This window comes from Sprattus sprattus (assembly GCF_963457725.1).
Source record: "Sprattus sprattus genome assembly, chromosome: 4".
Classification (NCBI taxonomy): domain Eukaryota; kingdom Metazoa; phylum Chordata; class Actinopteri; order Clupeiformes; family Clupeidae; genus Sprattus; species Sprattus sprattus.
In genome coordinates this window covers 45,731,862-45,751,131 of record NC_137923.1, presented here as the reverse complement: position 1 = coordinate 45,751,131, position 19,270 = coordinate 45,731,862, and positions in this window count along the sequence as shown.

Here is a 19,270-nt window from a genome sequence, read left to right as displayed (position 1 = left end):
TGTAAATTGCATTATATTACAAAAGTGTTACTTTTGTCCCAGCCCTCCCCTACATGTCCACTCGTATGCGTATAAATGAAGAACTGGAATAGTCTATTTTTACTTACCAAGCTTTTAAATCCCAAGGACAATGGCACGTAATGTAATATCGAGCTAGAGATTATAGAGAACTACTACTAGAGAACTACTCCTATCTGAGGAGGAACTGGATGAGTACATTTAAATATGTCCAACTTGAGAGTGACATCATTCGCAATTCCGACTCCCTAGGTAAATGAAACACAGCGTATGTGAGAGTGTAACCCCTTTTTCCCGGTGTTCTAACACACTGAGGTCACACTCGTATAGCATAAACAGGACCCTGGGTTTCTAGCTGAAAGATGATGTGATTGAACTTCCTATCTACCAGTTAGAGCTAGAAAGCTCAGAGTTTGATAAATGTAACTGTTGTTAACTAGCGCGGTGCCTCCACTGAATAATTACTTAACCAGTGTTCCTGGTAGAAAATATGTAACTCCCCAGAACTATTATTAATGTTTATGTTCCTAAATTAGTGACAGATGTAGCTTATACTAACTAAAGTACTTTACAACCATGAAATGGACTTTGAACATAACAACATTTATTGTTCCCTTGATTGTTAACTTGTAGAAAGGGTTCTGGTTGAATATGGATTCAGTCACACAAAAACAAAACATGTACGTATATCTATTAGCCTGACGATGTCATAGCCTACTCATAATTCTAGTCAGAATATGAGTCTGATACTGACCCATTTGGCTGTGATTATGGGGCGTGTTTCAACGAACCAGGAAAAAAACTTTTACCGGATCCCGTAGGAAGGACGGCAAAAACATATTTTCGATCGACAAATGCCATGATCGCGTTTCTCTGTTCCTCTTTCAAAATGAATGCGCTGTCAATATCTGTGAGATATGCCTGCTCACGTACTTATAAGCAGCAAGGCTAGCTAGCTACTATGTGTTTCAATGGATTTGTCTAAGCGTTAGCAATAACCTATCAATAATGGTCTAGAGCGCTTCAGTTAAGACCTACAATCCTCGGCAACATTCGTGTTGCACATACACAACTAACCGAGTCAATGTAGACATAAAAAAGTCGTGTATATAGCTTAAATCACATAAAACATGTCCCATTAACAGGCTCCCAAGACGCCACCATCTTGGTTAGATTTCTAATCTATCTATCTAATCAGCTCAAGCGTTGGTTGGTCATCTGTCCATCATCGTATAAAGCCCACCCTGACAATTTGATTGGTACGACAGAATCCTGACTTCTGATACTCTCTCCTTAACTGCATAGAGCCAGACCGAACTTCCCTGACCAAAAATGTTGTGGGTGGGGTTCGGGCTGGTATCCAGGCTATATAGTAGTGCTGTAGCGATGCATAGATGATGTCGACGCGTCGATTTCAAAATTACGCCGACGCCATGTTTTTACGTCGACGCTTCGCCACATACACGTGGTTGACCCAAACAGAAACAAACATTGCGCAAGGACTGAGAGAGCAGAAACCCAGGGAATTGCTTGGCGCCATTAGTTTACATTGGCGATCTAACGTAGTGAATCATGATACATACTATAAGCTGGCCAACTCTGTTTCGTTTGTTCGTGCTTGGTTGCCGTGTTCTGCAGCCGTAAGTTAACGTTAACTAAACTGACACACTAGTAGCTAGCTAACGTTAACTACTAGCAACCAAGCACGAACAAACTGCACGGAGAGCTAAGAAGATAGTTAGCTAGCACCACCGAATTGCGCAGAGCTCAAGCTACACAACACACTGAACAAACGTTAAATTAATGTAACCAACGTTACTTATTGTCCGCTTCACGAGAGACAATGGGTTGCGTTTCTATCTCCATTCTCAAACGCACCCCATTGTCTCTCGTATTTAACGTTTGTGCAGTGTGTTGTCTAGTTTGAGCTCTGCGCACTTCGGTGGTGCTAGCTAACTATCTTCTTAGCTCTCCGTGCAGTTTGTTCGTGCTTGGTTGCTAGTGGTTAACGTTAGCCAGCTACTAGCGGCTAGACAGCTGTGTCAGTTTAGTTAACGTTAACTTACGGCTGCACAACACGGCAAACGGCACAGAGAGCTAACTCATGCTGTGGTCATTTACGAGTCAATCACATAACATTAGACTAACGTTGGCCAGCTTATAGTATGTATCATGATTCACTACGTGAATCGCCAATGTCAACTAATGGCGCCAAGCAATGTCCAGGCCAGGGCTGCAAATAAGGTGGTGCGCAGTGCTCATGAATGAATTCATGTTTTATGAGCACTGAAAACATTTAAATTAATTAGCACCACATCCAAGTGTGATAGGGCTCATTTGAGTACCAAACATTTTTACTGTGCCTCTAGATAAACATGAAATGCATTGTTGGACTTTTGCTGTGCAAAACGGTGCTCAATAAAGTATCCTATTAAGATTTTTTGGGGCATTTATTTGAGATACAATATGGTTTTAATCGAGCAACAGAAAAATAATCGTTAGACTAATCGTCCAATTAGTCGTTAGATTAGTCGACTAATCGATAAAATAATCGCCAGATTAATCGTTTCGAAAATTATCGTTTACCCCCAGCCCTACTATATAGTCCAGCTCATTAAAAATAAAATGCACATATCAAATCAGACGTGGTGCAAACCTTTTTCATACACCTTATGAAAATGAATTGAATACTGGATGCTTAATACATGTATAATTAAACGTTGTTTAAACACTACAAACTTTTCAGTTAACTAATTCACCAATCAATTACCTTTTGTGTCTAACTGAAATATAGCTTTGTCTCCTCAATGAAAACAGTATGCAATACTATATATAAATAACCCATATGTGACACTCTTACATGAAAACAGTAGGCAAATATATACACAACAAGTAACCCATATATATAACAGTTCAAATGAAAACAGACACCTTCTTATCCTAACCAAGCGCTAGGATACTAAATAAGTTGGGGCCCAGTTGTCACGTTGGTGCACATTGAAACATTCAAAAGTAAGCAGTGGACCGTGTCAGTAGGCTAACCAAATAGTTTGCGCAGGCTGCTGTTACACAGTCCCGTGTCGCTATCCTTTTCAAAGTCAGAGTACTCACGCAACCTTGCGCTGAATATGGCGAAACTCTCGCCAACGCAAACCAGGCAGTAGAATGATGTCCAGTCAAGGCACACCACGGGCGCAGTAGGCGATGTTGGCCTCTCGTCCGGTATTTTTCCGCGGCACACTCACGAGCAGCAGGGTCTTCTTAAGCGTCACAGTCCAGACTCACAGAACTAGCAATGACTTTGAGCTTATCTTAACTATGGCGAAGACCACGCTGTTGTCGTTGGTCGGAAATCACAGCTTCACCGTCGATGAAAACAATTATTACCCAGACTAATATAGAAAAACAAAGATACTACACATACAATTCTTAAATACTGTAATATGTGGGCCAACTAAAAGTTTAAGTCTCCAACACATGGTTTTAAGCTGAGCAGGGATGTAGCTGCAGAGTCTCTTTGTCTTCATGAATTCTGGGATACTTAGCTATAAAGTAGGAAACTATTATTTTGATAGAAACGTATATTCTAAGTTCTGTTTGGCAACCAACCACTATGAATAAAAGGGAATACGAATTGGTTTTAACATAGAAAGGTTAAAGTAATGCATCATAACTAGAAGCTAAACTAAAGAACTCTGGGAAACTGAGTCCTGGCAACTGGTTATAGCTTATTAATGAAAAAAACAGTAGGACTGTTGCAATAAGCACATTTCTAGAGAGCCCTACATGAGGATGGAGAGGGGTGTTAACAGCCCCCCTATGTACGAGCATGGCTCAAGGCCATTGGCCACTCCCATTGATACCTTCTGATACTGCAGTGGCAGGGTCAGACATGTAAGATGGCCATTTGTTTTTTTATATTAATGAAGTGTTTAAAAGCTTTTAATGGTTATAGCGAACTCCTGTTGCACATAGCCCTCCTATATTGTTGCAAATATCCCAGCACAAGTAATCACAGTATGATTATCAAACAAATGAGTATGGCATTGGAACCACAGTTTAAAGATAGTTTTAAAACTATCACATCCCAACAGAATCTCCAAAGTGCCAAATCTAGTCCTGGAAAAGTCTCATTCACTCAGTTCAGAGGTAGATATGCATGTTTCTGATAAAAAAGCATGTCATGGGATGTGTGGCAAATGTTGATAGCTCTCGGCGGGAAGCCTGGAGGTTCCCGGGCAGCCCCTTTGCCTCACCCGCTGTAAAATGGCGTCTTGCGGCGTCACACCGCCTCTGCACAGCCAGGGTACTCTTCATGCAGGCTGCCAAAACATACCCTTCCCTCCATGGCCAACACAAACCCCAACCCCCTGCTCTGGTTGGGTCCTCTCACTCCATTCCCTCCTCCATGTGTTCCCTCTCTCTCTCTCTCTCTCTCTCTCTCTATCCCTCTCATTCTGTGTATCTCTATCTACCACTCTCTCCTGTGGACCAGATAAATCACCTTCTGCCACTCCAAAGGGTGACCGGCTGGTGAACTGCCGGGCTTTTAAAAGCACTTTAAAAAGTAAAGACACCAAACATGCCCCAAAAAGTTTACACACACGCACAGGCGCAGACGACACACGCAAACTCTTGCAGAACCAGAGAGATGTGACATTGCTGGTGAGGGATTTTATTCATTTATAATATTAATGATGTAATTTGCTTGTTGGTCTTCATGCCCAGGAGTTTAAGAGATGAGTGCCAGGCACAGGTAAAGCTGGGCAAGCGTGTGTGTGGGAATGAGTGTATGTACATGTGTGTGTGTGTGTGTGTGTGTGTGTGTGTGTGTGTGTGTGTGTCTGTGTGTGTGTGTGTGTGTGTGTGTGTGTGTGTGTGTGTGTGTGTGTGTGTGTGTGTGTGTGTCTGTGTGTTTTGAGGGACTGGAAGGCCTGCGTTAAATAGGTCAGAAAGAAATCAGAAAAATGATCCTGTGCAGCAGGGCTCACCTCCTCCAAGTGTCTGGCTGGCTGTCCCTGCCTAATGGCGTGGAGGAGATGTGATGGTGAGCATTTGGCACTGTGTCCTGGGCACAGATGAAGACATCGCTCAAAGCCCCCCCAACACCTGGGTGTTTACAAACAGTGGCGCTGCCATGCCACCTTGGGATGCCAGGAAGATAGTGAGGGAGACGGATGGAAAGAAGGAGGTGGTGGAGAGAGAGAGAGAAGGGGAGGGAGGGAGGTGGTGGAGAGAGAGAGAAGGAGGTGGTGAGAGAGAGGTATAAAGAGGGAGGTCTATAGAGAGAGAGGGAGAGAAAGGAAGGGCTGGAGGCTGTGTGTGTGTGAGGCAGAGTCTGTGTACAGTGGATATGAAATCAAGAGTACCTTGACTTCCTCTTTATACAGGTGCATCTAAATAAATTAGAATAACATCAAAAAGTTCATTTATTTCAGTAATTCTATTCAAAAAGTGAAACTCATATTTTATATAGGTTCATTACCCTGTAAGCAAAATGACGTCCCCTAGACGTCCCGTAATGGTCTCTCTGAACGTTCTAAAAACGTAAATGTGTATGGTTCCCGTGACAACTTTAGGACGTTTTGCACGACGTTCCAAGACCGTCCCGAGGACGTTGCGGTGACAACTGGGAAACGTTTTCTATAGGTCCTGGGGACGTTATGCAGGACGTTGCAAGCACCTCCCGAGGGCATTGTGGTTACGTCTGGGGAACGTGTTTCTATAGGTCCTGGGGACGTTCTGCAGGAAGTTGCAAGAACGTCCTGAGGGCATTGTGGTGACATCTACAAAACCTATTTTAGACGTCCTGGGTACGTTATTCAAGGATGCACCGCGGACGTAGCAGGCACGACCGTTTTTGCTGAGCTAAATGAAGAAAATAAAATAATAATAGATCGCGGAGCCTTCATTTTGCTTACAGTGCGCACACACACACAAGTTCAAGTTCATTTATATTACACATTTCATATGATATGCATAGACACAGACACACACGATTACAAAGTTGATTGCGGGCATGGGAATTGAACCGTAAACCTTCCTATTACTAAACGAGATCGCTACCTACTGTCCTAACACTGTCTGATTACTATAGTGCCACTTTAACAGGTTTATCACAGTGTGAGACAGCCAACAAACTTAGTCTTTTTTTCCGAGGGTTTGAGGAAAAGCATATTGTAGCAATCTCAGTCACTACGCATTGAGGGTTTTCCGTAATGATTCCTTTTTTAATTAACATCCATGGCACATCACGGACGTGCGGGCAGGGAGGCAGAATAACTAGCCAAACTAAGAATGATGAAATAAAATAAATATGAATGCTTCTGTACTGATCTGTGCTATAAATGTACACTCTAAAAACAAATGCGTTGGCTCAACGCAGAAAATTAACGCAACCGTTTGCATCAATCTTTTTTGAGTTATGACAACTTCTAATGAAATTAAGTTCAACCAAAGATCTAAATTGAGTTGGGGGAATTAGCTTTTCCTCTACAACCAAGGGAATTTTTAAGTACCACTAACTTAATAATTGTTAGCATAAACAAAAGTTTTTAAGTTGATAACTCAAAAAAATTAAGTTGTTCCAACAAGTTTTTCCACATTATTTAAAAGGAGTTTTTAAGCGTTATGTACTTAATTACCATAATCAGGAACACAAGTTTTTAAGTTGGCAACTGTTTAAAAATTAAGTTGCTCCAATTAGATTTTTTTTCAGTATTTTGTTTTTCGCTTTTTCATGTTTTTGTTCATGTAGCTTTTAAGAAATGATTTAATTCAAGAACAAAATTGTTAGGCAATTAACTTTTTCTATATTAAATTGCAGTTGAGTACTTGAACACTCAATATATAAATCTTGAAAAAACAACAACACAAATGTAAATTGCCCAACAAATTATAAATACATACATTTGCAATATTGCCTTAAGTAAAGTATTAAGCATACTCAGTTATGCCATCACAGCAAAGTTATAGGCCTTTATGTATTTAAAACCACAGTGCCAAACGTGTAAAATGTGTGTTTTTAACTCCAGTTTAAAAATTATTTTGTAAAACATTTGTTAACATTTAGCAAACTTTTACAACTCTCATCAGTGAAGGACCCACTTGCAGACATCACAGCTCAAGTTTCAAAGATTTTAATCAAACTCATAGGCAACGATGCAAAGGGAAAAGGCAGTCTCGTGGTCAACAGGCAGGCATAGGTCAAAAATCCAAGAATCAAAACAGAGTTCATGGCAGAAGTATCCAAAAAAGGAATCCAACAGGCTCAGGTCAAGGAACAGGCAAACGTCAAAAACATATACAGCCAGGATGAACATGAACACATAACATGAATACAAAAACAAGACTCAAACAGCACAGTTACTAACAGAAAAAGGTGCAATTTTCAAATAATGCTAAAATACATAGGCAACGATGCAAAGGGAAAAGACATGGCAGAGGTTGCCCATGACCATGGCGTAACCTGTAATGTTTTAGCAACCCTGTTTTTGTAGAGGTTTCAAATGTACACATTTTACAGCCCCAGACCATTTTGCCCAGGATATGGGCCAACGTATGCTAAACTAATGTATGTAGCCTTTTAGACCATGAAAAATGCAAACTTTAGGCTGTATCACAATAGTAACCGAAATCGAAAATCATTTACAATGCAAAAAAAAAAGAAACCCTCTTCCTCTACTACTTTAATCTCTATCACATAAATATCAACAGTCCAAAGGCTAGGCTACACTTGCTAACAGTTGATGGAATGTTGTAGCTAAACAAAGCTAATGCTAGTCATATTTAGCAGTGAATTTCGGCCATCCAACCCTTTAGTTTAGCATAGCAGTGGATAAGAATGATTAAGTAGAGTTTAATTGTAAATTAAATTAAACTTGCCTTGAAAATGACCTTTATATTATACCACTTTGTAATAGAACTTTGTTCTGCCTACAGGTCTTCTAACACAGTCTTAACTGTCTGAAGTTGTCCAGGAATTTGAACTGGGTAGAGGAGGAGCCTAGAACTCCTAAACTCAAGGTGGAGAAAAATTAAGTTGTCAAGCCAATTACATTAAGTTACTACAACTTAAATTTAGTTTTAATTCAATGAATGCAGAAATTTGAGTTTGAATTACAAATAATATTAAGTTGATGTAATTACCAACATTATTAAGTCAACACAACTCATTTAAATAATGTTTGCAACTTAAAAGGTTGATCTAAATCGATAAATTAGAATTTTTACCTTGAAACCATGCATTTAATTAAGTTGTGGTAAAAGGTCCCCTGAATTACTTTTTAGAGTGTAATGTCTGCATGATTCCAATACAATGCATACATAGGAAGGTGACCAAGTGTCTAGCTTTAACATATTGAGCTTTCCACAGGCCTTCAAAGATGGTGCAACAGAACGAAGAGCTCACCGGTCAAATTGTCTGATTGGAATTTCTTTAAAAATCCCGTCTCACAAACACAATTTTGACAACAATCCCAATATTACGTAAGGCCTATAAAGCAAACGTGCACTGCCCTTATTATGTTTAAAAGGAACAGGCTAATCTGCCGTTAGAAAGTTATTTAACAACACGCATATGCTGCATTTTAAAGCGCAAACCCTCGGTTTCAAACGAGGAGCGAACTGAGTGAGAAGGATCCAACATGGCCAAGCAGACTAGCCTTAAAAGCTTTTTTTCAGAGGCCAAAAACATCTGATGAGGGTAAACCTTCTGACGAGGATGAACCTGTAATACCTGCAGTGTTGCGCGTTTCCTTTTATTACCGTGCGTGAGCGCGCGGAAGAGCCGAGAGCGGTATTGCAGACAGAGATTTTGAAAAATTATAGCACTCGCCTCATATTGAAAATTGGAGCTGTGAACGTAGTTCAAAATTATGAATTATCAACAATGAACTGAGCAAGTTCATGTAGAAAGTGAACTTTCCAAACACTGAATACCTGAAGCCCTAGATGTTCGAACAGCATCACCAAAGAAAAAGCTGAAATGTCGGGCGTTTATGTCGTTATGGAGTGACAAGTTCTCTTGGCTCAGGTGCGAGGTAATTGATAGTCACAGTAAAATGTGCAAAGTATTCACAAGAGGGTCGAATAATTTAAGAATCTCTGCTCTCATTGAACAGAGCAATGACCATGTTGCGGCGCTCATTTTAACGCCACAGCAGGTTGCGCTTAAAGGTCACTTATTGACGCGCATCAGACATAAATGTTTTTGTTTCCCATTGTAAACTTAGGAAAATAAACATGTTGCATTCTAAACTACCTGATTATGTTATTATTTAAGCTATGCAGGCCGTCAGTTTTCTTCAATGGGCTAATTTAGAAGCAGAAATAGGCTAGATATTTGGCCGGCTTATCATTAAAATGTCGGGCAAATGAAAATCATTTTTCTCTAGCGGAACTTCTGGTTCAGAGAGGACCATCAGAGGACCAAATAAGAACGGTCCCTAAAAGTCCGTTTTAAGGCTCATGCGAACGTCACGCAGAGGACCTGCAGGTAAAGGTTACGGGACGTTTTTAAATGACGTCCTGGGGATGTGTGCTGAGTTACCAAATTATAACGTTCCTTAATAGTCCGTTTTAAGGCTCATGCGAACGTCACGCAGAGGACCTGCAGGTAAAGTTTACGGGACGTTTTTAAATGACGTCCTGGGGATGTGTGCTGAGTGACCAAATTATAACGTTCCTTAATAGTCCGTTTTAAGGCTCATGCGAACGTCACGCAGAGGACCTGCAGGTAAAGGTTACGGGACGTTTTTAAATGACGTCCTGGGGACGTGTGCTAAGTGACCAAATTATAACGTTCCTTAATAGTCCGTTTTAAGGCTCATGCGAACGTCACGCAGAGGACCTGCAGGTAAAGGTTATGGGGACGTTTTTAAATGACGTCCTGGGGACGTGTGCTGAGTGACCAAATTCTAACGTTCCTTAATAGTCCGTTTTAAGGCTCATGCGAACGTTACGCAGAGGACCTGCAGGTAAAGGTTATGGGGACGTTTTTAAATGACGTCCTGGGGAGGTGTGCTGACAGACCAATTTATAAGGTTCCCTAAAAGTCCGATTTAAGACTCATGCGAACGTCACAGAAGGACCAAACGTAGACTTGCTACGAACGTCAAAAACGTTCTGGTAACGTCCTCTAGCGAACGTTATGGCGGGGACCAATTGGGGACGATTGGGGACCTTGCGAATGTCCTGTTAACGTCCTGGGGACGTTCCCTGTTTGCGGGGTACACACAGACAGATATATTTCAAGTGATTATTTCTTTTAAATTTTATGATTATTCCTACCAGTCAAAAAGGCCTAATTTCCAGAATATATTCTTCAATTTCCCAACTCACAGTTACCCCACTAGATCAGAAAAGAAAAGACTGGGAAGAGGAGCTGGGTTGCCCTATAACTGACAATGACTGGAAGGAGGCACTCAGCAGAGTGAATGGGAGTACATCTTGTGCAAGGCTGAGTTTAATACAGTTTAAGGTGATCCATCGCACTTATTATACTAACTCTAAACTTTCCAAAATATATCCTAATGTCACAGACACTTGTAACAGATGTAATTTATCCCCAGCAAACATGACACATATGTTTTGGTCTTGTCCTCGCCTTTGTGATTACTGGACAGATATTTTTAGTCATTTGTCCAAATTTCTAAGTGTTACATTGTCACCAAGTATAGAAGTCGGTATCTTTGGGGTAATACCAAATCATGAGAACTTCACGAAGTGGGCAAAAGACACTATTGCTTTTGCATCCTTACTAGCGAGGAGGAGAATACTTCTAGGATGGAAGTCACCACTTGCCCCCTCGGCGTCTAAATGGCTAGAAGATATTATGATGTTTCTCAAATTAGAAAAAATTAAGTACAATTTAAGAGGATCTCCGGAGAAATTTGAATTAAATTGGAACCCCACACTGGAATACATAAAAGAGTTAAAAACCCTTGAAGATAAATGAGCACTATCATCATATTCAGGATACTTTGGTTACAATCTGACCTTGTTGCCTTATTCCCTTTCTGATTTGTTTTACTGAACCCCCCCCCCCCCCCCCCCTTTGTTTGTCTTTCCCCAATGGCTTTTGTCATATCTAATGTATGTTGCATTGTACATTATATTGTATTATTATTATTTTTTTTTTATTTTGTGTTTTTTCCATTCTCTGTACAGCGTAGACAGTGTAGTATGGTTGACTGGGGAGGGAGGGAGGGATGGAGGGAGGGGTGGGAGGGTTGAAAGGGTGTGCTTTTGAAGGAAAATAGAAAATAAGCCTTGATGTAATTTGTCCTTTTTTTTTGTAACCTGTGAAACCAATAAAAATATTTGTCAAAAAAAAAAAAAAATTTATGATTATAACTGACAGCTAATGAAAACCCAAAATGCAGTATCTCAGAAAATTAGAATATAACTGAAGACCAATAGAAAAAAGGATTTTTAACACAGAAATGTTGGACTACTGAAAAGTATGAACATGTACAGCACTCTTTTTTTGGTCGGGGCTCCTTTTGCATGAATTGCTGCAGCAATGCGGCGTGGCATGAGGGCAATCAGTCTGTGGCACTGCTGAGGTGTTATGGAATACCAGGTTGCTCTGATAGTGGCCTTCAGCTCTTCTGCGTTGTTGGGTCTGTTGTCTCGCATCTTCCTTTTCACAATACCCTATAGAATCTATGGGTTTTAGGTCAGGCGAGTTTGCTGGAAAATCAAGCACAGGGATACCATGGTCCTTAAACCAGGTACTGGTACCTTTGGAAGTGTGTGCAGGTGCCAAGTCCTGTTGGAAAATTAAATCAGCATCTCCATAGGATGGAAGCATGGGAGGCATGAAGTGCTCTAAAACTTACTGGTAGAAGGCTGTGCTGACCTTGGACCTGAGAAAACACAATGGACTAACACCAGCAAATGACATGGCACCCCAAACCATCACTCACTGTGGAAACTTTACACTGGACCTCAAGCAACTTGGATCCTGTGCCTCTCCTCTCTTCCTCCAGACTCTGGGACCTTGATTTCCAAATTAAATGCAAAATGTACTTTCATCTGGAACTTTGGACCACTGAGCAACAGTGCAGTCCTTTTTGTCCATAGCCCAGGTGAGACGCCTCTGACGTTGTCTCCGGTTCAAGAGTGGCTTGACACAGGAATGCAACAGTTGAAGCCCATGTCCTGGATGCGTCTGTGTGTGTAGGCTCTTGAAGCACTGACTCCAGCTGCAGTCCACTCCTTGTGAATCTCCCTTGAATGGGCTTTGTTTCACAATCCTCTCAAAGATGTGGTTATCCCTGTTTGTTGTGCACCTTTTTCTACCACATTTTTTTCCTTCCATTCAACTTCCCATGAATGTGCTTGAATACAGCACTCTGTGAACAGCCAGTTTCTTTAGCAATGACCTTTTGTGTCTTTCCCTCCTTGTGCAGGGTGTCAATGATCGTCTTCTGGACAACTGTCAAGTCAGCAGTCTTCCCCATGATTGTGTAGCCTACTGAACTAGACTGAGAGACCATTTAAAGGATCAGGAAGCCTTTGCCGGTGTTTTGAGTTAATTAGATGATTAGAGTGTGACACCATGAGTCTTCAATATTGAACTTTTTCACAATATTCAAATTTTCGGAGATACTGAATTTTGGTTTTTCATTAGCTGCCAGTTATAATAATCAAAATTAAAAGAAATAAATACTTGAAATAGATCAGTCTGTGTGTAAACAATCTATATAATATACGAGTTTCACTTTTTGAATAGAATTACTGAAATAAATCAACTTTTTGATGATATTCTAATTTATTGAGATGCACTCTTGCTTTCCCTCTCTCTCCTCTTTTCCCTCTTTGTTCTCCATTCAACCTGACCTTCTTTCCTTTCTTCCCTTCCTCTCTCCACTCCTCTCCTCTCCTCTCCTCTCATCATCCGACTGCCCCCCCCCCCCCCCCCCCCCCCCAAACACACACACACAAAAAGTTATCACCCCTGTCTGAAACAGATCAGAGAGATGAAATGAGAAATGTCACTCAAGTGGAGAGGGCCCCAGGATCGCAGTTCCCAAAAAAAATCCCCATCGAGCCGCAGAGGAACGTTTAGAAGGAGGGTGGGGGGATCATTCCACAAACCAATTAGAGTGGCGCGCACGTTACCTCATACTGGAGCAGTAAATCCAGGTATATGGCTGCTCATTCGTCATGTGTCGGGGAAACTACCCATACAAATGTCAAAGGGTTCTCAAAACAGATGTGGAATGGCGGGGTTGTACGGCAGAAACAAAGACATACTAATTGTGGGGGTTGTGGAGGGAAAGTTCCCTGCTATCCAGTTCCTTCTCTCTCTCTCTCTCTCTCTATTCCTCCCTCTCTCTCTGTCTCTCTTTCTCTCACTGATAGACAGACAGACACACAGACACACACACACACACACACACATACACACACACACACACACACACACACACACACACACACACACACACACACACACACATATACAAACACACACACACACACACACACACACAGACACACACACACACACACACACACACACACACACACACTCACACAGCTACAGTAATAGGTTGTCTTCTCTCAGGCCTCAGCTGCAGGCTGTTGAATCAGATGAAATTGGTGTGATAGAAAGAGATAGATATAGAAAGCAAGACAGCGTAGCATATATGTTCAAACATACCTGTTCTTGTCCACATGTACCTGTGTTGGTCGGTGTTAGTGTTTATATTTTTATCTTTATGTTACGTTTGTGTGTATGTGTGTGTGTGTGTTTGTTTGTGTGTGTGTGTGAGAGACAGAGAGCGAGAGAGAGAGAGAGAGAGAGAGAGAGAGAGAGGTGGATTTATGTGTCATGTGTGTGTGTCTGTCTGTGTCTAAGAGTATATTTGTGTTCCATGGTTGCACATGTGTGTATATCAGTGTGTGTGTGTGTGTGTGTGTGTGTGCGTGTGTGTGTGTGTGTGTGTGTGTGTGTGTCTGATGGGGCCAAATCCTCCCAGCAGTGTGAGACCTAGGGGGTGATGAATGATTAATCCACCTTGGCCAGGAGAAGAAAGGCACGTCCTCGGGTGAGAGACCGTCTGGAAGGGGGCCGGGGAAGCCGAGGCAAGGCAAGCCGTAGCAGAGCTATAGCTGTGGGGGTGGGGGGGCACGGCTCAGGGTCTGGGGGAGAACTGGAAGACAACACAACCATCTACTCACTGACTGCAGGAGAGATTTTAATCACTATGTAGCTGGGAGGAGAAAGAGAGCGAGAGACAAATAGAGAAAGAGAACTATAGAGAGAGAGAGAGAGAGAGAGAGAGAGAGAGAGTAATTATAACTAGGATCCTCAGTTACAAAAGACACCAGGGGGATGAGGGCCAAGAAGAAATGTCTTTGAAACACAAATATCACACGTTTCTTTTGAAGTTATGTATAACTTTTCTGGGTCATTTTAATTAATGCTATCAATCAGTGGTCCTCAGACAAATCTGGAATGCCGTTAGGGGAATGGAATCAATTCTGGGCTTCAGATCAGCCTTTGAGCAAGGAGAGGACACAAGGAGAGGACACAAGTGGAGGACACAAGTGGAGGACACAAGGAGAGGACACAAGTGGAGGACACAAGGAGAGGACACAAGGAGAGGACACAAGTGGAGGACACAAGGAGAGAACACAAGGCGAGGACACAAGTGGAGGACACAAGTGGAGGACACAAGGAGAGGACTAAAGTGGAGGACACAAGGAGAGAACACAAGGAGAGGACACAAGTGGAGGACACAAGTGGAGGACACAAGTGGAGGACACAAGGAGAGGACACAAGTGGAGGACACAAGGAGAGGACACAAGTGGAGGACACAAGGAGAGGACACAAGGAGAGGACACAAGGAGAGGACACAAGTGGAGGACACAAGTGGAGGACACAAGGAGAGGACACAAGTGGAGGACACAAGGAGAGGACACAAGGAGAGGACACAAGGAGAGGACACAAGTGGAGGACACAAGTGGAGGACACAAGGAGAGGACACAAGTGGAGGACACAAGGAGAGAACACAAGGAGAGGACACAAGTGGAGGACACAAGTGGAGGACACAAGTGGAGGACACAAGTGGAGTAGTTTTATGTGTGATATATGTGCAATAATGAACAAATATACAGTATGTAGAATAGTCTATAGACATTGTGCAAATGACTGCACTTTGGCACAAAGGTTAAATTGAGATCAGTGCTCAGGTATGTCAGGCTGTGAGCACCGCTGCTGTCATCTAAAACATCTAGAGCTACAGTAAGCCAGGTATCAGCAGCTGACTCTCACAATGGCTTCTGACAGCAGCTGTCAGGAGATGAAATTCGCCAGACCGGTGAAAAGAAAGATGATCAAAAAAACATTCTTCACCTTGATTCCTCAGTACCATATGCGTGAGCTTCCACAGAAGTATAGGGCCTCAGCAATGCATGCATTTCGAACCAAGACATCCCTTAACGCAATCCCAGAGCCAGCCTTGGAAATATTTCAACGTGTGTTGGAACCGTTTGTACTGATATTAAATCTCCCCCTCCCTTCTCTTCCTCTGCTGGTTTTGTTTTCTCTTGCTTTTAAGTCCAAGTGAATTACCTGCCAAAAAACGTGTGCTTCCTTCCTGTTCATGTGTAAATTAGTCCTATCTGCTCAATTTCTCCCTCTCTCGCCTTCTTCTCTCTTTTTCATTCTCTCCGCCCCTCTCCTTGTGTCTCTTCCCCTCCCTCCGTCTGTCTATCACCTGTCAACAAGCCTCTCTCCCCATCAAAGGAAAGCGAGTGTGGCTGAAACAAATCTGTTTTGGCTGTCAGTCCGGCCTGGAAAAACACTAGTTATTTACATCTTAATGAATAACCAGGTGAGCCAGACATTGTCAGCCCATCACAAACACACTGGCACACACACACAAAACACTCATGCTCTCTCTCTCTCTCTCTCTCTCTCTCTCTCTCTCTCTCTCTCTCTCTCTCTCTCTCTGTCTCTCTCTCTCTCTCTTTCTTTCTCTATCTCTCTCACACACACACACACACACACACACACACACACATACATACACACACCCAAATACATCGGAAGGCTGAATTCTATTCATCTGCATACAGGGCTGAATGTGGTAGTTGAACATGGACGATATATTTGGGAGAGGGGGGTGAGTTTTATTTTCAATTGGTGACAAGTAAAAAATAAACACCACAGCATGCATCTATACCAAAAGGTCTAACTCATCTCTTGCCATCCAAAGCATGTAGAGACACCCAAACATCACCAGGTCTCACCAAGTCTCACCACAAACCAAAATAACAAGTACCCCCCTCTCCTCCTCCCCCTTTCTCCCAGTAGGAGGACTGAGGTAGCAACAGAGGACTTTCTGGGGGATGAGAGGGGAGAGGACAAGAGGGGGAGAGAGGAAGTGGCCCCTCTCCTGTCTGGACCCCTGCGGTGAATCTCATGCGGTCGTTTTTGGTCTGGACTTTTTTATAACGGGGTCACTGTTGACAGCCACCAGCTGGCTGCCACTCCCCCCCCCCTCACCACACACACTCCCTCCCTGGAACCCCCCACCCCACCCCCACTGTCTGCCATCCACCAATCACACGAGAGAGACAGAGGGCGAGAGAGAGGGAGAAAACAGCCTAAACTGCAGCTGTGTATTTTAGTAATCCTACAGCTGGGTCAAAGAGGCCCTAGGAGTCTGAAACAGCTCTCTATGGAAAGATCATCAGCTCGACTGACTTGATATTTCCACTCGTCTCCATGAAAATATCTAAAGGGCTTGGTTGGCTGATTTTGACCACTCATGGTTTTTGGACTAGCGCATGAGAGGAATATTAAAAATGAACTTGCACACAATGCGTTAGGGTAGCGTCACCAGCGCAGCACAAACTCCATTGCGCGCGTGCTTGAATCAGTAGCGCCAAAGAGGGAGGATGGTTTCCTGCGCGCACGTGGCTCTGCCTGGTGGAATACATAATGTATGGGTTTGTTGGCTTTTGTAATGCCCCGTTATAATAGAGATTTTTTTTAAAGAGTGTCCCTGCTTTAGCTCGAGCTTTCAGAGAAATGTGCCGCTTAGATGACGGCAGCACTTTTTTGCACTTTAGGAAAGTGCATCATAACAGCGAATCCTCTGCACTTTTGTTCCACTAATATATGGCTTCTCCTGGAAATGGACCCCAACAGAGTGGCTTGGCCGTATAACATCTGATAAAAAAATAATCCACCCTGCAGTGAGTCATCGGTCTGCGGGATTAAGGTTTGGGGGGGGGGGATTTAAGGTGGGGGTGATGGTATAAACTAAACCATGAGCTTCCAAAGGAGAGTGAGAGTGTGTCTAGTGGTGTATGTGTGTGTATTGGGAGGGGGGGGGGGGGGGGATGATCCCAACCTACACAGACAGTACATAAGACATTCACTTCCCACTGTGGCGGACACATGGCTTTGACTATCATCGCCCTCAACACAGATATTAATGTGATGAAGCTTGTGGAAGAAAGAAAAAAAAGTTTGGGGAATGAAATTTAATCCGATGACTATTCCCACACACAGACATACCCTAACACACACACACAAACACACACACACACACACACACACACACACACACACACACTCAATACAATACCATTAAGCAATGAGCCCTGGCCTCCCACCTTCTGTAAGCAGCTTTCAAAAGGACTTATGCAACCTCATGTCTGATATTGCGATTAACCAGGCTGCTCAGCTAAACACTCAATCAGCACTCCTCCCCATCCCCCTCTCTCTCTCCCTCTTTCTCTCTCTGTCTAGCTACATCTCTCTCTCCCTCTCTCTCTCTCTCTGTCTAGCTCTATCTCTCTCGTCCTCTCTGTGTGCCTCTCTCGCTCATTCCTGCACATACCGTTTAATATTTCCAAGGAAGGCATTTTCCACACAGCAGTTGCATCTGAGACGGATGCGGGTCAGATTAGGGCCAGTTCCGCTCCGGAGTCGTCCGCTGTCGGAGATGAAGTCCCAGTCCTCAGACTCACACACTAGAAAAAAAACTACTGAAACGACTGGAGGTCTGTGCAGCAGTGTATGAATCAAGATCAAAGCACCCAAAAGAAAATTCTCCACCCATTTACTATGCATGAGGAGACAGACTGTCTAATGGCACAGCGAAATGTCCCAACATTTAAATCCCACTGCAAAGAGAATTATCTATCCCTTCGAATTGTGTGTATGCCTCAGCATGCTAATATGCTAACTGGAGAAATCAGGGAAGCTGCTAATAGTTAATTGAACTGCCAGTGGATAATAGTGCTCATGATGGTTTGATGGTTTTGCAACTCTGTCGAAAAACTTTTTTGCAAAGTCCCATAACTTACTAACTGCCCAGGGTCACTTGCATGTCAACACTAGCATGAAGTGCTTTCTATCTCTTGTCTCTATGTCTTTCTATCCTTTGTCTATATTTCATTATGTCTCAGTCTCTGTCTTATTGTTTATGTCGGTCTATGTGTCCTGTCGCTGTGTGAGTTCATTTTCCCGTCTATCCATTTTGTTTCCTTTCCTCTTGTTGTTAGCCTTCAGCTGCCTAGCCTCAAACTGTATGTCAACAGTGAACATGGCAACGGCATGGCAACCATCAGCGTTCTGAAATATTAATGTCAGCGTGCATGCAGCGCTGTACGCTAACATGCTAATGATATAATTATCCTCACAGAGAGTGGCTCTTAACCCTGTTAACAGCAGTTCACACTTTGATCTGTGCATGCTGCTCCCATATGAGCTATGAATGTATAGTTTAATAATTAATGTCTTCCTGTATTAATGTAAATGGTGCTATAACGTTTGCATATAGAGTGGGGAGTTACTCGCTGAGCCTGACGATGACTGGCATAGGATTGAATATATATTCATACTCATGAAGGGGTCTCACATAAGCGTATGTGCGGTATATGGCCATAAATATTAATTAAAATCAGAGGCTCGTGATTGACATCTGCGGTCTTTCGCTGAGAGAGGTTTAAATCCCATCAAACTCCGTCTCCAAACTAATGAAATTACGTGTCTGCACTGCGCGCCACCTGAGCTGCCCTGTGAAATCCATTCATCCCTGTGCCACGGTGGCTCTGGATCTAAAAAAAAAGAGGAAAAAAAGGGGGGGGGGGAACGCTCTTGAATCAATAAAGTGCCCGCTGCCTCCTAACACCAGGCGTCTGTGGCCAGCCTCAAGGTCAACAGCACATTTAGCAGCTGAGTTCATTTCCTGTCTGCCTCTTCGGGGGGGGGGGGGGG